Source organism: Brienomyrus brachyistius, chromosome 11 (genome assembly GCF_023856365.1).
Source record: "Brienomyrus brachyistius isolate T26 chromosome 11, BBRACH_0.4, whole genome shotgun sequence".
Taxonomy (NCBI): domain Eukaryota; kingdom Metazoa; phylum Chordata; class Actinopteri; order Osteoglossiformes; family Mormyridae; genus Brienomyrus; species Brienomyrus brachyistius.
In genome coordinates, this window is record NC_064543.1 from 19,185,154 (window position 1) to 19,193,131 (window position 7,978).

General features: G+C 44.2%; 1 long non-coding RNA gene across 1 annotated transcript; it reads right to left on the reverse strand.

The window, feature by feature from the left end:
* Positions 1-6,323: 6,323 nt before the first annotated feature.
* Positions 6,324-7,690, reverse strand: LOC125751486 (uncharacterized). The gene is made up of 4 exons (XR_007400634.1): positions 7,458-7,690; positions 7,257-7,305; positions 6,787-6,828; positions 6,324-6,677 (listed from the first exon to the last, which is right to left on the reverse strand). It is a non-coding gene; the product is annotated as an uncharacterized LOC125751486 (long non-coding RNA).
* Positions 7,691-7,978: the final 288 nt, after the last annotated feature.

Genomic DNA, 7,978 nt, shown 5'->3' on the forward strand with positions numbered 1-7,978 from the left:
GATAGGGGGAGTCCAAGCTGAAAGATGGAAATGCCTTGTGATGCTGGCCGATCAGTATCAATGAGCACGTTTATCCTGAAAAGAGACAGAATAAAATAAAACGTTCCTCTCCTCTCCTCGGGATGCGTGCGGAGCGGTGAGGAGGGGATTCAGGAGTGGACGATCGTAACAGGTCCGACTCGCACTTTTCCCCCTTCAGTGCAAGAAAATGATCAAGTCAATCATGTGGACATGCTTCATTATTCAATGAACACAATCTTTGCCGGCGCTCCGTTTTACGTGCGGGAGTTTGCTCAACGCCGCCTTTTACATTTTTAAGGTAAGAAGTCCAGCGCTTTTAAGACTCTTTCGCATGGCTTTTTACAGCGCTTTTTAAAGTCATTTTGGACTATTTTTGTTTCTCTTACAGCATCGCAGCGGGGCTTTCCCCCCCCCCCCCTCCGTGATTAAAAAATACAGTATAATTAAATATCCATAGCAGTGACGTTTGCATGCGGGGTTGTCAGGGGAAAAAGCAGCAAAGCGAGGAGCCATTGAACGTCGCCGCACAACTTATTCTCTTGGAAAAAGCCAGATCTGTATAAAATGTCTTTCAGAACAGTTACTTCTTAGAGATACATATTTAACAGCGCTAAAGACTAGGATTAAAGTTTAAAAAAATGAGTGTTTAAAGGGCGATGATCACCCAGATAGCTATAAAGGAGTGAACCGGGGGGATAAAAAACTTTCCCGATTATAATATTCCTTGCAAACTTTTTTTGCTACAAGCCCAAGGGGTTCCGGTCGGGCTTTCGGATAACCTGAATACAGATCGCCGGGAGAATTAGGATCAAAGTTATCTGCTGCATGCCATGTGTCAAAACTTGTGAGGTTGGAGGAGCTTTGCGAGACCTGCCATTTTGTGCTGTGATCGACCTCGTAAGAATAGACGGCCCGCATTATGCTTTGAGGAGCGTTATGATGGCATTCAAACAACTGAGGAGTAAATGTCATATCAGGCTTTTAAAAGCCCCTTTATCCAGAAACGACAAACATATCGCTACAGAAAAGGGGGGGGATTTATCGTCGTTTGCAAGTGTAGTGGTCTGGGGGGGGGATATATTTTTTTCGTTAAAAGAAAGTTGCAGGAAATAGGAAATATATGAAAATAGGTGCTTTTAGAACTGTAGCTTTAATTGAATGTGAAACAATATGTCTAATAGAATCAAGGGTGAGTTTGAGGTTTTGCGTTTCTTTTATCGATAATTATCTTCCAGCGTTATAGATATATAAAATATCGGCTTACTTTGTTGATTTTATAGTCAATATACAGTATAAACACTAATCCACTATTTTAAGTTCTTTTTTCAGTTTAACATAGGCCTGTTCAGTTGATTTCTGTGGTTTTCGAATATTACCGAGGCACGATCTGAACACAACTTATTCTAAGGGATGAAAAATTGTTTCTTTTCGAGTTAAATAGGTTCAAATGTCAGCCGGTGTCATAATTCTGGATATATTTATTTAAAAATTGTTAACGTAAAAGTAGTGACGCCGGCAGCGGTGATAGGTGAGCAGGTGTCCAGCTTGGCTAGGGGGGCACGTTCTGTCCTCATATGGACACAAGCGCACCTTGTCGTTCCACACACCTAAAGGCAACTTTAATACTTGTATAAAGCACACGGCCGCTTAACAATGCACGTCAAATTGTTTTACTTTTCCTAAGAGTTGAAACGAGATAAGTGTTTTTCCAACCCCCCTTGGATTCATTATAAAAGGAAAAGAACGGAGAGCGACCGTGCAGATGTATATGTAAATGCAAGTCATTGTTTAACGGTATTTGTCAGGCGGATATTATGTCTGTAGTGGTGTCTGGGCGTAGACATTTTTGTCGGCTCGCATCATTTCTTATTTGAGGAGAAATTGCGATGGATGAAAGCGGTGGCTATTTCGCAGAGAAATATCCCACTCGTGGTGCGCGGAGAGAAACCCTCAGTGGCCTCTGTTAGCTTGTTGACGTGCAAGTCATATTATATTTACAAACCGTACCTGACTGAAACATAACACACAATAAGCAATTACTTTTCGAAGAGCACACCGTGTACAAAGGAGAAATAACACGGTGGAGACGGGATCCGAAGGCGTAAAGCTTAATTGCTTTATTGCCAGCCAGGATGCACATCTTTTGAGGTTACATGTTAAAGACGATTTTAATGATGTGATTAATGACTGCATTTACAGTTAAAGGAAAAATAAACGAATAAGATAAATATTGTTATAAATTTACAGTGTATTTAATTGCCTCTATTTATTTATCATTTTTCTTAGTTCACCCTATATTAATATGTTAATAAATGTTGATGTGACATTATATAATGTAAAACTCGAAGAGAAAAGCTAGCCTTTTTACTTTAATTTGACTGGCAGAAATTGCTCATTTGAATTTATTGTCAAGGTTACGGTTTTGGGGTCAGCCTGGGTCAGAGAATCACACTTTTGATTTCCCTCCCTACACATGGATACCCTGGCCCTGTTCTAGAGTCTCATTCCCAGGCCTGAGATCCAGCAGGGCCCAGGGCTGCGTATCTGCGGTTCCTGAACTCCAGCCTGCCTGGCACTGGCCACTCCGTACGGCATGCCGCCTCTGTTCGTGTCCTCTGACCAGAGCAGGAACAGGATGTCTGTGTCTCTTACATGGGGGGAAGGAGGGGACGCATACCGCATCCTTTCTTCCCAATTTTTTACCCCGCCTTGTTTTTGATTTCCATCCCTGTCAGTCTGCGGCCGCTGAAGTGTGTCCGGCGCAGAGGCTTGATCAAACAGCCGCTGCACACTTAGCTGATTCCACCCTCTTTAATTGGCTGAAATTGTCGACCAGATGAACATGCCACGTCTGCCTCGCACGGGGTGGGGGGCAGAGGGGGCTGCCGTTTAGGTATTAATTGATACGTGCAGAGGAGGCCTGCGGGTCACAGGGCAGAGGCTTTTAATCCCCTCGATGTGGGGTCCATCATTCGGGGGGATCGAGAAGGGGCTACCCTAAGATGGGAGGGTGACTCAGAACCGGACTTGCATCTTGTGAGTACGGCCATTGTGGGCTCAATTTTTACTGTGATTTTGGCTGTTTACAGCACAGTTAACGAGGGGATTCTAGAAAACCCAGAGCAGGCTGCCTCAAACTCTTCCAAAATTTTTCCTAATTTAGATATAATTGTTTCACAGAGGAAATATATTGCGTGTTTCTAATTTGAGAGCAGGGGCAGGAGTGAAACTCGGAGGACGGAGGAGTATTTCATACACTGCTCCTGCGAGAGACAGGAGATGTAAATGTTTTAGGATCTCTCCTCCCTCTCGCCTCTGTATTCCATGCATTAAGGGTGACGGACCTTTGGGCTGTACCTCATGCTTACTTAGTGACCAAGCATGCAACTTCACATCACCGTAATGGCAGGAATGCGGGGTCCTAGCATAGTGAAGGGTGGAGCGTTGTAATGATCAGAGGTATCGTGTGCAATCGAAGAAAAATCACATTAAGGTGATTCAAGCCGTCTCTCTTATTTCCGTCAGATTAGGCTAAGATGACGTGATGCTTTTAAAATAGGGGGATTTTCTACTAAGAAAATGGGTGTTCTTTTGACAGTGCTATTGTTTTTCACAAAGGAAATAGTGTTTGTGGAAAAAGAACATCTCCAGCGTGAACAAAAAGTAGGAGATGCTGAAGTTTTTTCCTGGTTAGAACCAGGAGACATTACCTCGTTTTAGGAGTAGCGATTCCTCAGACTTTTGGACCGTAAAGCTTCACTCTGACTGAATAATTCAGGGAAGTGATACTTTTCCCTTGCATGCTCAATGTTTACACAAATTTAATGAAATTCATTTTAGCCACAGTCAGCCCAGATCCAATGAAATGTATTTTTGCTTTTCAAAGCTACACATAAATCAGGGGTTACACTTAACTGAGTCTTTGTTACATTAAATCAGAGTCCTTGGTTTATATGCCACTCAGATTTAGTGGTTTGCATGCGAGTGCCCGATTGGATTAAAAGTGCCAGTTTGATTAACTGACAGGTCCAGAATAAAGTGGATTTGCCGGCTGTTGTAATCACGTCGCCCCCCCCAAAAAAAATCTGTGAAAACAATTTGCTAGAGACACAAGTACATGCAGGCAAAGACCTCAGCAAATAAATGGGACAGATGTTCACAGATGTTTTGGGTCCCTTCAAGTTTTCCTTAATTCACTTTCAAAGAGTAGGTCTGGGGATGATGAAGTTCTCGCTTTCCCTCTCTCTCCTTCCCTTTCTCCTCCTTACCTACAACTGCAGTTCTGTCCCCCCCTTTTTTCCCAGCTCCATCCGTACATAATCAAATCATTCTGAGTTCTAGGAAAGGTCAATGCCAAACCCCAGCATAGTGATTTGGGATGATTTTTACATTCAGAAATGAATAAATCGGTCAAATTAAAAGTGCAGTACTTTTTTAAACAAAAAAAGCAGTTTGTTTTTTGCACTTACGACATACCGACCCTTTTACTCCCGGATGCAATTATACTTTGATTGATAGTGTTTAGTGTAAATAGTAGAATTTCCCTCACGGATTTTGATATTTCTCTCTGTTTGCCTTTTGAAACCGCTAGTCTTGCCGAAATAAAAAAAAAAAAAGGTCTTCAATTTGTGGATGACATTTTTTTTGTCTTTGTCAAACTTGCCAATTTGTATTTAATTGTGCCATGCATTGTGTCCGCTTAACGTGCTTTGATCTTTTGAGGAACCCAAAATTACAGCCATGTCATTTTCTGACAAGAGATTTACGCAAAATAGGCAACCGTCCATCAATCACGAACACAGTGCGCAACCGTCGCCTTATTTTACGTTTATGCTCCTTGTGGTTTTTTTCGTTGGTCGTGTCAGAGAGATTAGTGTATGGCCCATGGCTCTAGGGTCAGTTCCAGAAGGTATTTTTCTACTTTGCCAAGGGCCTATTCCCAGCGGAGAGAAGAGACGAGCTTCTGGGGTCGCTGACTTGTTTTAGAGCTGCCTCCAAATGACCGACTGTCAATACTGTGGACCGGCTCTTGGTTGGAAGGGCCAGTGTAAGCAAGATGGCTGTTGGGAGGGAGGGCTTTGCACCTTTAATTATGATGGAGAGTTTCTCAAAGGACGGAGGCGTAGCAGTACGCCAGCCTCGTAAATCTACCTCACGTCCATGCATCGTATCGAACTATCACTATACGCCATTATGCTACACATTCAACTGCCTCTTGTGGTTCTGATTTGCATAATTGGATCTTTAATGAAAGTTGCCTCGTGGAACAAAAAGAAACATTACGAGAAGGAAAGGAAAACACTGTGAGCCAACCTGCGTTTCTATTTTCCTTTTTTTTTTGCATTTTTTGCCACCTTTAAGGAGGGCTTTGAGCTCTGTTAAGTTACTGACCCATGTGGGGGGCGTCGGCCGCAAATAGGATGAGAAGTGTCTGGTGAAGTCTCCCCTCGTTTCCTGCCAGGTCTCACGGGGTATTACTACAGTGACTGTCTTTTTTTTGCCTGAGGATTTTAGGTTTTCTGTCGACTCTCGTTTCGTACACTTCTTACACATGGAAGATGGGCCTTTTGTGGGATCAAGGCGCAATCATCGGCTGGAATCCTGCAGTCGCAAATATTTTGACAATTCCCCGCTCCCCGGCGAGCCAGATCGCGTGGCGTGCAGTTACAGTGGCTTTTTGTCTGAGGTTTTTGGGTATTGGATTTTTTTAAAGCAACCTCAGATGAATCAGAGAGTGCAGATGACTCTCCCCCACCCTATTCACGCTTGCGCTCATTTAGGCCGTAAAGGATGTTTTGGTTTATTGGTTAATTAAACCATATTCGCGCTTTCCCCCCGTTTCGAACAGGTGAAGGTTAAAAAGGCTGATAGTAGCATTTTCAATTAAATGTGAGTGTCCGGGTAAATTAAATGTTATTTGTCCCACAGTTTGACTATGTTTGAAGGACAAATAATTTAGAAAAGGGAGCCCTGGAATTTTTAAAGTGACACCACTGAATAGTAGCCATTTAGAACCACTATAGAATGAGAGCTTTACAACTGGGAGGAGGCAAGTGTTTGTTAATTAGGCTCCTGGGTTTAATCTGGATATTAACAAATCTGTGGCAATTTCTAATCAAGTGACGGCCCTGCGCTGTCACTCAGAACTGGACTGAGTGTCAGAGCGAATTACAGGTGGGCATTAGTATAACATTAGACTGGTGGCAGGGGTAAATGGGCATGAGTGGTGTAGCTAGCACTGTGTGTCTGCAAGCAACCCCCCCCCCCCCCCCCCCCCCCCCCCGGCCCCAATGATCCTCGGGTGTGCGATCTCAGCTTCCCAAACGGCGTTTCTTTAAGGTCTGGACATGATGACCCTCTCTTCTGAGGTGGCTGGCACGTGGCGTCCTGGCGCCCCCTTCGGCTTAACGCTGTGATGAGATGCCCGGCCCCTTAACGCCGGCATTGTTTTCCTGCCCCCCGCGGACTGGCAGCTCCTGCTGTTGATTCTCTCGGTAATGATGTCACCGAGATGGCGGGGAGAGCAAATGTCTCCTGATCTCTCCATTTAACGCCTGGTTGATTTGGCTGATAATGATAGCACTGGCGTTCCTCTAGCTCGCAGACGGATCAGGCCCCGCAAATTAACGGCTCCTCTCCGCCGAGGGAGCTGGATGCTGGAAGAAAGGGGGAGAAAACAGATGATGTACGTGAAAGATGTCCCCAGATCGCTCGGGATGACACCTACACCCTCAGTCCCTGGCGGTGGAGGAGCAGATCCTTTACCTCCAGCAGACTCCATCCATCTCTGAATATAGTCCTCGCTTCCTGTGGATTTTAGACAAGGAGATATTTTATTATTTAATCTAATTTAGCCTCTTGTTAAAAATAAGGCAGTATTTCATTATAAGACAGATACATTATTTATTATAATTTTTAAAACAATAATAAAAAATACAGACACATGAATAGAATGTTTTGCATTTTTATATTTTCCTAATATTTAGCGCTTCGAATGGCTTTTGCGTGAACCTCAGTCGGCTTCCATACTGCGTCTCCTCAGAGTGAAAAAGGTTTGAGCGTAAATGAACAGAAGCCCCATTAAATCGTGAGCTTTTTAAATTCAGTTAATTACAGACGGAAATCACATCCGACTGGTTACCTCGTATATATTTTTAGCCGAGAAGCCCCCAGACTCCCTCCCTCACCCCTCCCACCTGGTCCCCCCCCCCCACCATCCCGAGTAGATTACCTACAGGTGAAGGCGAGCCGGGGACTCCGAGCTGCGCGGGGGGGCTCTCACTCCTGAGCGAAACATTTTTAAGCAGAGCTCAGTGTATGAACTAAATAGTGTTTCCTCTGGGGGATTCATCTTTATTTATCCGGGTTATTATGGAGCTGAATTTTAAAAGGGCTTTTTGAGGAAATTCCCCTGACGCCTGGCTTCCTTTACACACCTTTTAAGTCGTAAGGAACGCTCGTTTGTGCCGTTGTTCTCCCCCTCCGTTTGCCGCGCCGCTCCTTATGATATTAACAAATCCCACTCTTCTGTCTTTCATGTCTGATCGACCTGCGGTCCGTCTGCCGCTCCTCGCGCGTCCGCGTGCCGCCCTAAACCGCACGCCACGCCCCCCGGTTTGGTCGCTAGTATTTTCTGGGAGCGTGTTTCCGTCGCGAGTGGGCTCGGGGAGACGCGCGAGCCAAGCTAGGCCCGCGCTTCAGGTCGCGAGACTGAAAATGGACGGGCGTCGCGGGACAGCTTTTCGATATCAGGCGCGATCCCTCTCTCTCCTTCATTTCCTCAGATTGTTTATCATTTTCTGACCGATCCATAATTTAAAAGCACATTTCTCTATTTATATTTTTACTTGACAAATTATATGTAGCTGTTTAATTGCCAAATATATAGAATCTTTTTTAAGATAACAACATATACATGGTTTTAATAACATCCGTTAATGACCCTATAATTAAATAT